Here is a 15,766-nt window from a genome sequence, read left to right as displayed (position 1 = left end):
CCCTGACAGTCGATATTTGATTTTAAACGGCTCAATAAAAGGACGCTCAATCACCATTGCCTCAATATACGCCCCTGACGCACAAACAAGCTTTTTTTCTAAATTATTTGAAACCTTAGATAGATTTCATTCCACACAGTAAATAGTGGGGGGGGGGGGGGGGGGTGATTTTAACCTAGCAGCACACTCAGCACTAGATAGAAGTAAAGCAGTTCCATCCTCTAAAGCATTCCCCAAATCACTAAATTGATCATTACACAATCACCAGCTAGTAGATACGTGGAGAGCCCACAATGTAGGTATCAAAGCCTACACATTCTACTCTCACCCACATGATAGCTATGCACGGCTGGATTATATTTTCTGTACCCCAATCTTATTAGCCAACTCCTCAAAAGCAGAGACCCACCCATGTCCCTGGTCAGACCACCATATAGTCTCCTTCAACACCCCACATATAGGCCTAGCAACCACAACGCACAAATGGCGAATAAATGATTCCCTGCTAACTGACCCAAATCCTATCACACCTTGAGCAATACTTTGCACTTAACATAGCACCAGACATGCCACCCACAACTTTATGGATGGCACATAAGGCGATCATGAGAGGCCATTTGATAAATATTGCCTCATCCAAAAACAAATCTAAACTCGCTGATATAAGATCTCTTACCAGACATCTAGATCTCTTATATCATAGGAACAACCAAAACCCCTCTAGCGATCTCTTTAAACAAATTCAAGAAAAACGCACAGCCTTAGATTTATTACTTACATCAGATACAGAAAAAGCCCTTAGATGGTCTAAAGCTAGATTTTTGCTTAATAGTAATTCATACTCGACTATGTTTGCCAGAAAACGAAATCAAACAACAAAACCTCCTCACACCTATAAATAACTCATCAGGTAACTTAGTATCCCATCCCAAAGAAGTTATGAACATATTTTTAGACTTCTATAAAAAGCTTCTCTCTACTCCCTCATCCCCACCTAAACAATCTTCCCTATACTGGCTTAAAGCGGTAGTAAACCCTACTATATTTTTTAATCTAAGACCTTATTTGTAATCAGCGAGACAATATACATCTATATAGCTAGACGCTATTATGTAAAAAGTTGTTCTTACTGTATAATCCGAGATGTTTCCATTTCGTTTTTTATGCACTAAATCAGCGCTATCTCAGATGTGGTTCTTCCTTGTTCTCTGCTATTGTCATTTCCGCCCACACTTCGCGCTGCGCTCTGTAATCCCGCGCATTCGCAATACGGGCACAACATCCAAGCCTCATATTCGTTTCCGGTTTCTATGGAAACGAAGAAAGGTTTCTCGTAGCCTATGGAGGTGTTCTGCCAACTACTGTCGCCCCATCGCTTATACTGTACTGTGTCTTTATCTGTTAATATCGGAAATCCACGCCGTCCATCTCCTTGAGCACGTGACGTGGGAGTCACGTGATAATCCTGATCCTCTGAGGAATGAGGAATCATCGCGGGATGTCGGGGCTGACGTCTACAACAGGAAATGACGCAGCCCCCACAGACACAAGAATCATTCCGGCCGGGCTCGGCTGCCGGATTTTTCGGGTATTACCGCGCATGCGCGGTGACGTAACTAGTCAGAAAATTTACAGATTGTACAGGAAGGAAGCAGGTAGGGAAAAAATGATTAATGAAAATCGATTGTGGATGACTGGATGGAAATATAAATGTAAAGTCTAATTTTAGGGTATACAACCACTTTAATGATATTACACTGTCCATTCTATCTAATCAACAAATAGAGATGCTCATCGCTCCCTGCACGGACATACAAATGAATAGAATCATAAGCTCATTAAAAACCTCTACAGCTCCAGGCCCTGATGGATATTCCTCATCATATTATAAAAAATTTGCCTCCACATTAACCCCACACCTAACAAAACTATATAATCATATCCTACAAGGAAATCAATTCCCATCAGAAATGCTCTTAGCAAACATGTCCCTTCTTCCCAAACCAAATAAAGATCATTCCATCCCACAAAACTATCGCCCTATTTCAGTCATTGACAACGATCTTAAAATATTCGGCCGAATGCTAGCTGATAGACTAGCTGCAGTTATTCCCCCACTAATTAATCCAGACCAAACAGGATTTATCCTGAACAGACAAATAACGGATAACATAAGACTGACCACAAACATCATTCAAGACTCTAACCAACACTCTAAATCTACACTTCTACTCAGTCTTGATATCCACAAAGCCTTTGACAACGTCAGCTGGTAATATTTAGACATATTACTCCCTAGATATGGCATAAACAGAGAATTCCTTCATGGTTTTAAAGCCCTCTACCATAACTCACAAACACGCATCAAACTCCCCGGCAATAATTCTGACTTTTTCCCTCTGAGCAAGGGTACCTGGCAAGGATGCCCACTTTCCCCGCTTCTTTTTGCCCTGGCAATAGAGCCTCTTGCCTGTGCGATTAGAAACAACACAGATATTAAAGGATACACTAAAGGGTCCAAGGAATTTAAACTAAGCCTCTATGCCGATGACGTCCTTCTCTTTCTAACAGATCCCCTCATCTCCTTACCGAATCTGACCAAAACACTGGACATTTTTCACGACCTGACTGGCCTAAGTGTAAATCTGTCTAAATGCTCTGCCCTTCCCATTAATATCCCACCAATCATAATTACAACACTTAAAGACAAATTTCCATTCAATTGGTGCTCAGACTCATTTAGATACCTAGGAATTCATATTACACCCTCTTACAAAACACGATTTCATGCTAATTACCCACCAATATGTAATAGCATCAAAAATATAATGAAAATATTGTCATCATACCAAATATTCTCCGGAAGAATAGTGGCAACTAAAATTGTTATACTACCCAAACTTTTAGGCCGCGTACACACGCGGGGACTGTTCGCTCAACTTTGTCCGTCAAACAGTTTCAGCAAACAGTCCGCTCAAAATTAGCATGGACGGACTTGCCCACACACGACGAACGAACAGTTTGCTGAAACCGTGCGCGATGACGTGAACGGCACGTACGACGGGACTAGAAAACGACGTCCTATACACTGCAATGCAAACTTCGGCGTGTAAATCCTTTCTGAGCATGCGCGGAACTTAGTTTGACGAACAAGCCTACACACGAGGGGACTGTTCGCTGAAACAAAGTTTCAGCGGACAGTTTTTCGGAATTTCCGAAAAACTTTGTTCAGCAGACTGTTCGCTGAAACTGTCCGCTGAAAGCCCACACACGAACGGACTGTCCGCTGAAACACTGTTCAGCGGACAAAGTTGGGCGAACAGTCCCCGCGTGTGTACGCGGCCTTATTCTTTTTCAGAGCCCTTCCCTTTCAATTGCCCAAAAACACAATATGGTCATCATACCAAATATCATTCTCCGGAAGAATAATGGCAACTAAAATTGTTATACTTTTTTTCTTTTTCAGAGCCCTTCCCTTTGCATTGCCCAAAAACACATTAGATTCTCTCCAAAGAGAAAGCAACAAATTAATTTGGCAAAACAAAAAACCAAGGTTCAGTTACTCTTTAACCACTTAACAACCGCCCATTGCCGATTAACGGCTTCAGGGCGGTTGTTTAACTCTGAGAGGCCGTTAATTAACGGCCTCCCAGAATTCTGCTCTCGCGCGCCCCCTGGGGGGCGCACACGAGATCATCCGTGACCGCCGGGTCGCCTCGTCGCGGCCATTTACCACGTGATCGCTCCGTCAAATGACGGAGTGATCACTTGTAAACAAACCGGCGTCATGTTATGACGCCGGTTCCTCCCTCCCCCCCTGCAGAGTATTGGCAGGGAATTGAGGGGAAAGAGATCAGTGTTAGCAGCGCTGTGGGCGGCATCTGCAGTGCCCACATCGCTGCTCACCGAATTTAACCCCTCAATTCCCTGCCAATACTCTGCAGTACCCCCCATTACTCTGCAATACCCTGCCATTACTCTGCAGTACCCCCCATTACTCTGCAGTACCCCCCATTACTCTGCAGTACCCCCCATTACTCTGCAATACCCTGCCATTACTCTGCAGTACCCCCCATTACTCGGCAGTACCCTGCCATTACTCTGCAGTACCCCCATTACTCTGCAGTACCCCCCCATTACTCTGCAGTACCCCCCCATTACTCTGCAGTACCCCCCCATTACTCTGCAGTACCCGCCAATACTCTGCAGTACCCCCCAATACTCTGCAGTACCCACCATTACTCTGCAGTACCCGCCATTACTCTGCAGTACCCCCCAATACTCTGCAGTACCCCCCATTACTCTGCAATACCCTGCCATTACTCTGCAATACCCTGCCATTACTCTGCAGTACCCCCCATTACTCGGCAGTACCCTGCCATTACTCTGCAGTACCCCTATTACTCTGCAGTACCCCCCAATACTCTGCAGTACCCCCCCCAATACTCTGCAGTACCCGCCATTACTCTGCAGTACCCCCCAATACTCTGCAGTACCCCCCAATACTCTGCAGTACCCGCCATTACTCTGCAGTACCCCCCAATACTCTGCAGTACCCCCTAATACTCTGCAGTACCCCCTAATACTCTGCAGTACCCTGCCATTACTCTGCAGTACCCCCATTACTCTGCAGTACCCCCCAATACTCTGCAATACCCCCCAATACTCTGCAATACCCCCCAATACCCCGCCAATACCCACCAATACCCAGCCAATACCCCGCCAATACTCTGCAATACCCTGCCATAAATTGCCATACCCAGCCATACTCGGTGATACCCTGCAATACCCAGCCATAGACGCCCCCCCACCCCTCACCGCCCTCCGGTGCTTCTACCAACTCGCCAGTACGATCAAAGCCAGAATCTTTTTTTTTTATTTTTTTTTATTTCAGGCTTCCCAGCCTAGAGGTGAGATGTGGGGTCATATTGACCCCCAGATTTCACTGTAAAGAGGACCTGTCACCCTATATTCCTATTACAAGGGATGTTTACATTCCTTGTTATAGGAATAAAAGTGATCAAAAATGTATTTTTGGGGAAAAAAATGTCAAACTAAAATAAATAAAGTAAAATGAACAATAATAAAAAAAAAATTTAAAGCGCCCCTGTCCCCATGTGCTCGCATGCAGAAGCGAACGCATATGTAAGCCCCGCCCACATATGAAAACGGTGTTCAAACCACACATGTGAGGTATCGCCGTGAACGTTAGAGCGAGAGCAATAATTCTAGCCCTAGATCTCCTCTGCAACTCAAAACATGTAACCAGTAAAAAAAAATTAAAGCGTCGCCTATGGGGATTTTTTAAGTAGCGACGTTTGGCGCCATTCCATGGGCATGTGCAATTTTGAAGAGTGACATGTTTGATATCTATTTACTCAGCATAACTTCATCTTTCACTTTATGCAAAAATTGGGCTAACTTTACTGTTTTTTTTTTTTTTTTTAAGCACAAAACTGTTTTTTCCCCCAAAAAAACACGTTCGAAAAATTGCTGCGCAAATACCGTGTGAGATAAAAATTTGCAAAGACCACCATTGTATTCTCCAGGGTCTTTGCTAAAAAAATATATATAATGTTTTGGGGTTCTCTAATTTTCTAGCAAATAAATTATGATTTTTACATGTAGGAGAGAAATGTCAGAATTGTCCTGGGTGCTCCAGAACGCCTGATGGCGCTCCCTGCATTTTGGGCCTCTGTATGTGGCCACACTGTGTAAAAGTCTCACACATGTGGTATCGCCGTACTCGGGAGTAATAGCAAAATGTGTTTTGGGGTGTAATTTGTGGTATGCATATGCTGTGTGTGAGAAATAACCTGATAAAATGGCAATTTTGTGGAAAAAAAAAAAAAGGGAAAAAAAATCTTGATTTTGCAAATTGTGGGAAAAAATGACAACTTCAAAAAACTCATCATGCCTCTTACTAAATACATTGGAATGTCTTCTTTCCAAAAAGGGGTCATTTGGGGGGTATTTGTACTTTTCTGGCATGTTAGGGTCTCAAGAATTGAAATAGGCCGTCAGTCCTTCAGGTGTGATCAATTTTCAGATATTGGCACCATAGCTTGTGGACTCTATAACTTTCACAAAGAACAAATAATATCCACCAATTTGTACTTATTTTTACCAAAGATATGTAGTAGTATAAATTTTGGCCAAAATTTATGAAGAAAAAATCACTAATCTGCTAAATTTTATAACAGAAACGAAGAAAAATTCATTTTTTCGCAGAATTTTCGGTCTTTTTTCTTTTATAGCACAAAAAAAAAAAAAACTGAGAGCTGATTAAATACCACCAAAAGAAATCTCTATTTGTGTGAAAAAAAGGACAAAAATTTCATATAGGTCCAGTGTTGCATGACTGAGTGTCATTCAAAATGTGAGAGCACCAAAAGCTGAAAATTGGTCTGGTTATTAAGGGTGTTTAAGTGCCCAGTGGTCAAGTGGTTAATGTTTAGGCCCCAACTAAAGGGAGGTCTAAATATCCCAAATTTATGGATATATTATCTGTCAGCCAGATTTAAACAATTAACACAATGATATGCTCCATCCTCCCAAATCCTCTGACTCCTGTACGAAGAACAGTCGGTCCTTCCATACCACCTACAAGGATTACCTTGGTCCAAGTCTATCTCGTCACAAAAAATAAGACCGTTAAACTTACCAAACAACTGTGGAACAGACAAAATACCAAATTTAACATGTCCTCCAACATCCCTCTCCTAGCATTCTTTCTAGGAGACCCTCACTTCACTTCTTTAGATAATTACCAAAACTCATTAACAATATGGAAACAACACAATCTAACAAATGTAAAAGCACTTATCCAAAACAATACATTTTACTCCTTCTCTGAACTACAAATAAAATACGACCTTGCACCTACAGAACAGGAAACGTATATGAAGATAAAACAATTCTACCAAAAATACTACTCACTTACTCTACACACCCCCCTCTCACAATTTGAACAGATTTGTATTTCCTCCACACGAGACAAAGGATTAATCTCCAAAATTTATAAAAATCGAAACAAATTCAATATGCCTGAAAAATCACACCCCCTGTTTCAATGGGAATCAGACCTTAGCCCCTGTACACACGGTCGGAGATTCTGCCAACCAAATCCATCGGATTTTGTCCGTCAGATTTAGTCTGATGGATTGTGTCCCAAACTGTTGCATACACACGGTCGGACTAAGTTGTCGAAAAATCCGTGATTGACGTAATTTCGTTATGATGGGACTAGATTCAGGCTAGTAGCCAATAGCTTTGATGTAGGAATTTGATCTGAGCATGCGTGGCACTTAGTCCGATCAAAATTCTCTACACATGATCGGATTACGTCCGACCAGCCCAGTTGGTCGGGAAATATTTCCAACATGTTGGAAAATTGGGTCGGACGGAGTTTCGGACGGAATCAGTCCGATGCATACCACACACAGTCGGATTATCTGACGACACGGTCCGATAAGACGCATTCCGACAGATTCTCCGACCGTGTGTACGTGGCTTAAGACCTTCATTCTCCCCCGAACAATGGGATACCATATTTAAAAACCTACACAAATCCAGCAAAACTACCACCATCAGGGAATCTGCCACCAAACTGCTCTATAGGTGGTATCTTACCCCTACCAAACTCAACTCATTCTACCCTTCAACGTCCCCACTATGTTTCAGAGGCTGCCCTACACGTGGGACACCGCTTCATATATTTTGGGACTGCCCCCATCTAAAAGACATTTGGCACAATGCTAATCTAATGACCGATCGTATTTCAGGCAGAAAGATCCCGCTAACACCCCAAATGTGCCTTTTATTATTCCCTATACAAGATATTCCAATAGCAAGTTCTAGACTAATCCATACTCTATTCAGCTCTATCCACTGGACCATCGCCTCCAACTGGCAGTCATCCACGTTTCATGGCCTCAGGTTCTCAACCGTATGGCAAACATCAAACTATCAGAAAGAATACACCACACATTATATGACACAATTCATATATGCCCAAAAAAATTACTCTATGGGAAACTTCACTATTGATGTAATATTCACTACTGCTATTTTACACAAGCACACCTACAGATCCTTCTCTGCAAAGATTATATAGATTTTTGGTCCACTGTGTGTATCTTGTCATTTGATTTATCTTTACTCAAGTTATAATGTATTACCCAAATGAATCTACATCTCATACCACTATCAAAATCTTGTACTATGACCTTACCCATAATAAAAAACGTTTGTAAACAACAAAAAAAGGAAGGAAAACCAAAGTCGTGGCCCAAGGGGAGAGGTTTAATTCATGTTTACATTTTTTTTTTTTGGGGGGGGGGGGGGGGGGGGTAAGTATTCATATAAGAGTTTGTTTATAATTGTGTTTTATGAGGTTGTAAATGCATTTGGTAAACATCTAAACTTAAAAAAGACAAACTAAACAAAGAAGAAAAGAAAAACTGTTTATTATTTAAAAACAAAGTTGCACAAATCACTAAATGACTATCATCATTAAAAAGTGTCAAGCCCAACACTGGTGATAAAGCACATTCACATATAAAATAAGTAACAACAATGTCTGGGGAATGCCCAGGAAAAAACCAAAGCCTACTTACCACCAGCTCGCAGACAACCAAATTAACCTGTCTAACAGTATGCGTTAAAAACAGGGGTTTATTCCGCACGCATTTGCAAACGCATGCATGAGCCACAGAGCCACGTCAAGGCACCCTGGTATCTGTGGTCCTAACATATAAGTGTCCCCACAGTGGAGGCACATGCATTCTGATGGTTAGATGAGAGCAGGTGGACTGAAGGGGAGCCATATAAAATAAAATAAGCCCGCTTCAGCTGCTGGCATCTGGCTGGAAGTATGGACTTGAGCACCGTGATGACGCTTTGTCCAGAAGCCACGCCCTACATATGCTTTGTCTATCGATGTCTTTCAGTCAATCACCAATCATTTTCATACATTTTAGCATTGTTCTATAATTGGGTTTACACATGTTATTTAAAAACACAAATTTATTGCGCTGGGAGTATATAAAATAAAATAACATAAAAGCAGCTGACACAATATGCGAGGATCGCACAATAGATAATATAATGGATGGCGTAGCTCTAATAGGAACTGTATTAAAGTCCAGAATGAACTCTCAGTGCATTGAATAGATTATGAATCAACTCCACTTAAAACTCCATAGTAACAACAGTAGCAAATCTTGCAAAATCCACTTGTGAGGACACCACCACCATTACTTAAACATGCTGCCTCTTACCCTCAGGTAGATTAAACAAGCCTAGGTATTTCTCAATATCTGCTCCTCAGCAGCATGGGGATAGGAGTGCAGATCCTTCAGATAGATAAAAGCAAGCCTAGATGTCTTTCAGCTTCACAACCGCTTGGGGATAATCGTAACAGCTCCTCCATGTGTCACGGTGGGATGGTGTGTTTAGGGTGATGTGCAGTGTTAGTTTTCCGCCACACATAGTGTTTTCCTTTTAGGCCAAAAAGTTAAATGTTGGTCTCATTTGACTAGAGCACCTTTTTCCACATGTTTGCTGTGCCCTCCACGTGGCTTCTCGCAAACTGCAAACAGGACTTCTTATGGCTTTCTTTCAACAATGGCTTTTTTCTTCCATAAAGGTCAGATTTGTGGAGTGCACGACTAATAGTTATCCTGTGGACAGATTCTCCCACCTGAGCTATGGATCTCTGCAGCTCCTCCAGAGTTACCATGGGCCTCTCGGCTGCTTCTCTGATTAATGCTCTCCTTGCCTGACCTGTCAGTTTAGATGGAAGGCCTTGTCTTGGTAAGTTTGCAGTTATGCCATACTCTTTCCATTTTTGGATAATGGATATCCCTGAACTGTCTGGTGTGTTCCTTGGCCTTCATCATGATGTTTGTTCACCAAGGTTATCTAACAAACCCCTGAGGGCTTCACAGAACTGCTGTATTTATACTGAGATTAGATTATACACAGGTGGACTTTATTTACTAATTAGATGACTTCTGAAGGTAACTGGTTCCACTCGATTTTAGTTAGGGGTATCAGCGTAAAGGGGGCAGAATAAAAATGCATGCCACATTTTTCAGATATTCATTTGTAAAAAAAAATTAAAAACCATTTATCATTTAACTTCCACTTCACAATTATGTGCCACTTTGTGTTGGTCTATCACATAAAATTCCAATAAAATGCATTTAAGTTTTTGGTTGTAACATGACAAAATGTAGAAAATGTCATGGGGTATGAATAATTTTTCAAGGCACTGTATATAAAGGAATGACTGAGAATCCAAACAGTCCTCTTGAATCCCACACAACAATTAAAATATGTGCTAATAAGTAATTAAATATGTGCTTGCACCAAAGAAATCAACTTAAACCATGCATGTGGCTGTGTGGCCAGCCCAGGTTGAATTTTCAAAAGATCTTTTAACAAAGTCGAAAACCAGGTCCATATTAACTTCTAAAAGTGCATCAAGCACTTTGCCACGGTGGTGTCTGCTTTTCGAGCCTAGGTGGTGAAGGTGGTAAACTGTTGGCAGGATAAATAATAAATAAAAAGATAATTATGAACTCCTAGTAAATACTTTGCTTTCAACCAAATATTTAATAAAAAGACAGCTGAGAACTAAAAAAATAATAATAATACCTGTCAACCAACCAGATTAATACCAGTCAACCAAGGAGATTTGAATGGCAAACAGTTGATGGCAAATACAACTCCTTTATTTTCTGTGTGGAAAATAATTATTGTATTTCTAAAGAACTCATTCCAGATCTCAACAGCTACCTCAACAGGAAAAAATTCTATTGACTTTCAATGCATGGGTGATGCACTCTCTCACCATGCATCTATCCCACTAGATCCTTAAGACTAAAATTGTATTAAAAAAGAAAAAAAAAATATTTAAACTGAAAATAGAAAGTAGTCCCTGCATATTAGAGCAACATTTACCAAAGGAGTGAGCATTTTCTTTAATATTTATTTATTAGCTGGTGCAAGGATGTTTGACTTTAGAGATTCTACTATAGTTAAAGGAGAGGGGGTCACCTCAGACTTTCTGGTTTATCTGAAACAAGTAGAAAGTTGTATACTCAAGATAGTCCTGGTGGTCCTTCTGTACTCAAACTCAAATTTAGATAATACCATATTTATCAGCATATAACACACACTTATTTCCCCTTAAAATCAGGGGGAAATTGTGGGTGCGTGTTATACGCCAATCCCCACTGATCTCCGCTGATTGTGATGAGATGAGCGAGCGGAGCCGAGATGCACAAAGCCGAGTGTACTTCGGCTAGACTCGGCTCCTCTCACAGTCCTGCCCATCTCCACTGATTGCGAGAGGAGAGGAGCGAGCGGAGCCAAGATACACAAAGCCGAGTGCACTTCGGCTAGACTCGGCTCCTCTCCCAGTCCCGCCCCTGACTGTGAGCAGAGCCGAGATTAGCCGACGTGCACTCGGCTTTGTGTATGTCGGCGGCGATCGCTCCTCTCGCAATCAGTGGAGATCGATGGGACTGCGAGAGGAGCTGAGTCTAGCTGAAGTACACTCGGCTTTGTGCATCTCAGCTTCGCTCACTCCTCTCCTCCGATTGGTGCCAATTTTAAATGACACAGGGCTGGCTGCAAGGACAATGGGGAGACTGCAATGACACAAGGCTGCATATGGACACTGGGAAGGCTGCAGATGGACACTGATAAGGCTGCATTGATGGGAATTTAAATGTTCTTTTTTTCCTTAAAATTCCATCCTAAACCTGGGGTGCCTGTTATACGCCGATAAATACGGCATATACTGCACTTCGCAGTAGATAAATGTTGCTCTAATATACAGGGACTACTTTCTATTTTAAGTTTAACATTTATTTATTTTATAAATTGATAGATTAAAAGTTAAATCTTATAGATCTAGTGGAATCAATGCACACCACCCCTGCATTGAAAGTCAATAGTGATACCCACAGCAAGATCCAAGAAACATGATTGACATGAGTGATTTAAAGTGTTACTAAACCAAGGACCCTGCATTCATTATATCTGGTCTCCCTCAGTATACAGAATATGGAAATTAAATTATTTTAGTAACTAAGAGCAGTATATAGCAGTCTGGTGACTTCTATCAGTGCCCAGCCAAGCACTGGTTAAGACTTGTAGGAGGAGGTTTTCATTCTCCTCTGACTGTCCTATGAGGCTGCATGACTCCTGCCATTCTGTTTTGGAGAGTGCTGATTGGCTCTGTGCTGATCACATGCACACTTCAAAAATAACAATAAAAAAAAATCTCTAGCAATACACACCAAACTGAGCATGTGTACAGTGCCACCCAGGTGCCATCAGCAGATAGATTGGGGACTGTGGAAGAAGGGGAGGATCAGAGAAGACAGGATTAAACAGTCTTTTTACACAATGCAAAGGATTAACCCCTCCACAGTGAGTATAACAAACATGCTTTACTACATATACAGACTGATTTTACAGTTGTGAGATTAGTAACACTTTAAGTTCAGGCACATTCCATCCCTCACTCACATCTTCAATCTCTTCCTCTCTAGTGGCACCTTCATCTCCCCTTGCGCAGATCACTCTCATACTTAAAAAGCCCTCACTGGACCCCGCCAACCTGAACAACTTAAGACCCATCTCATTGATCTCATTCTCCTCTAATCTTCTAGAATGCTTAGTCTACAAGTCTTAGCTCCTACCTCAGTGAAAATAACCTTCTTGACCCCTTACAGTCTGGCTTTCGCTTGCAGCACTCCATGGAAATTGCCTTGCTAAAACTCACTAACAATTTACTAACTGCTAAAATCAACAGCCAGTGCTCCATACTCCTTCTACTTGACCTTTCTGCGGCCTTTGATACTGTTGACCACCCGCTCCTTCTCAATAAACTACATTCCCTTTGCCTCAGAGATTCTGCTCTATCACAGCGTTCCTTCAGTGTTAGCTACAGCTCTGCCTCCTTCTCTCCATTGCCCCTTTCTGCGGGGGTCCCCCAAGGCAATGTTCTTGGACCCCTTCTCTCTGTCTACACCTCCTCCCTTATGCACTTGGTCACTTGATAATTGCCCACGACTTCCAATACCACTTATATGCCGATGACACCCAAATCTATCTGTCTACTCCTCACCTCCCTCCTTCAGTCTCCTCTCGCATTACTAATTTACTAACTGACATATCAGCATGGATGTCACACCACTTCCTTAAACTAAATCTCTCTAAAAATTAGCTATTAATATTCCCCTCCCGCCCATGCCCCCCTCCAGGACTTTTTCATCAAAATCAACAATACAACTATCAGTCCCTTCCCTCATGCCAGGGTACTAGGTGTAATCCTAGACTCTGACTTGTCATTTCAGCCCCTTTTGTGTGCCTTTTTAACAAATGAAACCACCAAGCTCCTCATTCACTCTCTTGTTATCTCTTGCCTTGACTATTGAAAAACCTTCTCATTGGCCTGCCTCTTCATAGACTGTCCCCTCTTCAGTCTATCATGAATGCTGCTGCCAGACTTATCCACCTTACCAACCGCTCAGTGTGTGCCAACCCTCTCCTCCAATCCCTACATTGGCTCCCAATCACCCAGCGAATCAAGTTCAAAATACTAACCACAACAAACAAAGCCATTCACAACTCTGCCCCGAGCGTCACAACTCTTGTCTCCAAATATCACCCAAATCGTTCTCTCCGCTCTTCTCAAGACTTCCTAATCTCAAGCTCTTTCCTCCCATGCTCATCTCCAGAGTTCCCGTCCTCTGGAACTCACTACCTCAACCTGTCCAGCTATCCCCTTCTCTTGCTACCTTCAGGCGATCCCTGAAAACTCTTCTCTTCAGGGAAGCCTATCATGTCTTCAACTAATCACCTACCACTCAGCTCATTCCCCACAGTTACAACCTTTTGTACCACCTGCCCCACCCTATTAGATTGTAAGCTCTTCTGAGCAGGGCCCTCTTAATCCTCTTGTATTTTATTGTATTATAACTGTATTGTCTCCCTTTTATATTGTAAAGCTCTGCGTAAACTGTTTGCGCTATATAAATCCTGTATAATAATTATAATAGCATAGCATAATGCTCCACTATCCACCCCAGACTTGTACCACACTAATTGCTAACAAAATTTTTTCCCACCATAATGTCCTCCCATTGTACAAGGAAAGAACTTTATACTAGACCATTAAATCTCCATGCATTTTTCAAACAAACATGCATAAAGGAAAATTTAGGACCAGCCAATATAGAATACAGCTGCCTGGTGAAAATTTCGGCCATGGGCATCATTTCTGCTACAAAAGTCATAAGGCACACTAGTGATTAAAACTCAGAGAAGTATGGCCAAAGTTCTTTTGGCTCTACTTCTCCTGTGGGTCACAGAAGTACACTTGGGTCTGCACTCCTGTGACCCATATTTAGCCAACAGCGGGCTAAAGTCCACTGTCAGTTGATGTTAATCAGCAGCTCCAGACTCTTGAGCGATCCCTACTTTAAACCCCTTTCACACTGGGATGCTTTTCAGGCGTTTTAGCACCAAAAATAGTGCCTAAAAAGTGCCTCTCAAGCCTTCCCACACTGGGGTGGCACGCTAGCCGAGTGCTTTCACACTGGGGAGGTGCACTTGCAGGACAGGAAAAAAAGTCCGGCAAGCAGCATCTTTGGAGTGCTTCTCCGCCACCCCTGCCCATTTAAAAGAATGGGCAGTGCTGCCGAAGTGTCTGTAAAGCGTCTTTGGCAGCACCACAACATGGGCACTATTAACCCTTTATTTTAGCCGAAAAACAACGCTATAACAGCAGTAAAGTGGCGCTAAAACGCCCGCATCACCCCAGTGTGAAAGGGGTCTTAATGTCCGGATCCACCCAGCTTTGTAACCAATTGCTGGCTTAGCTTCTTAGCACACTGCTGAGACTGCCACTCCCACCCCCTCCACATCCCAGCACTCCAGTAGCTGGGCTGTGGAGCCAGAGGTAGGCCATCCTTAAGGCACTTTCATACTGCGGCACTGCAGCGATGCTTAGCCGGTCTGGTAGTAAAAGGGTTAAATGCTCTTGATCATCATAAGTACCGTGCCCACAGGAATGAGGATAATCCATATTCTTCTTTAATACTCATTTTAAGATTAACATTGGTAATTATAAATTAGTGACCCCCCCATTTTTTTCATTACAATTACTCCAAAATGAAGAGCCAATTAAGATGCACAGAATAAATGCATCAAATTAAGTGATTTCTCTGTGTCTGAAAGAACAGTACTATTAGAGCAGCTTTTCCAGTTTGTTGCTTTCATTTTTAGCTGGTACAGATATTGAATATATAAAGAAGTAGATAATAATCAAATCTAAAGAAAGTATTAACTTATTGGTGGAATAAACCCTACAGTTTGGATCATAAGTGGTGAATATTCTGGTGACCTACACATTGAAGTCTATGCAGCTTCCTTTACACGTTTCAACCAACCTGCCTGTATATAGACAGAGGCACTGTTGTGAAGTTTGAATGGCAGAAAAGCAATTCTTGCATGTGCTTGTTATCACCCATTAGGGCATCAATGGAGTTTGCAGTTATTACAAGAGCTGCTCAGATCTGTCATTTCAAAATGGAACATCTGAAATCTGAGAGTCTATAAATGGACTTTTGTAGCTTTCATACTGTACGATTATATTCATATGTCAAAACGTACCAATACAGAAAATGTTTTCTGTTCAGGTAAATATAGTGAGTGGAAACAATCTATTACTTCATGTTACAGT

This window comes from Lithobates pipiens, unplaced genomic scaffold (assembly GCF_037356315.1).
Source record: "Lithobates pipiens isolate NorthernLeopardFrog02 unplaced genomic scaffold, aLitPip1_a1.2 Scaffold_16, whole genome shotgun sequence".
Classification (NCBI taxonomy): Eukaryota; Metazoa; Chordata; class Amphibia; order Anura; family Ranidae; genus Lithobates; species Lithobates pipiens.
This window is presented reverse-complemented; position numbering follows the sequence as displayed.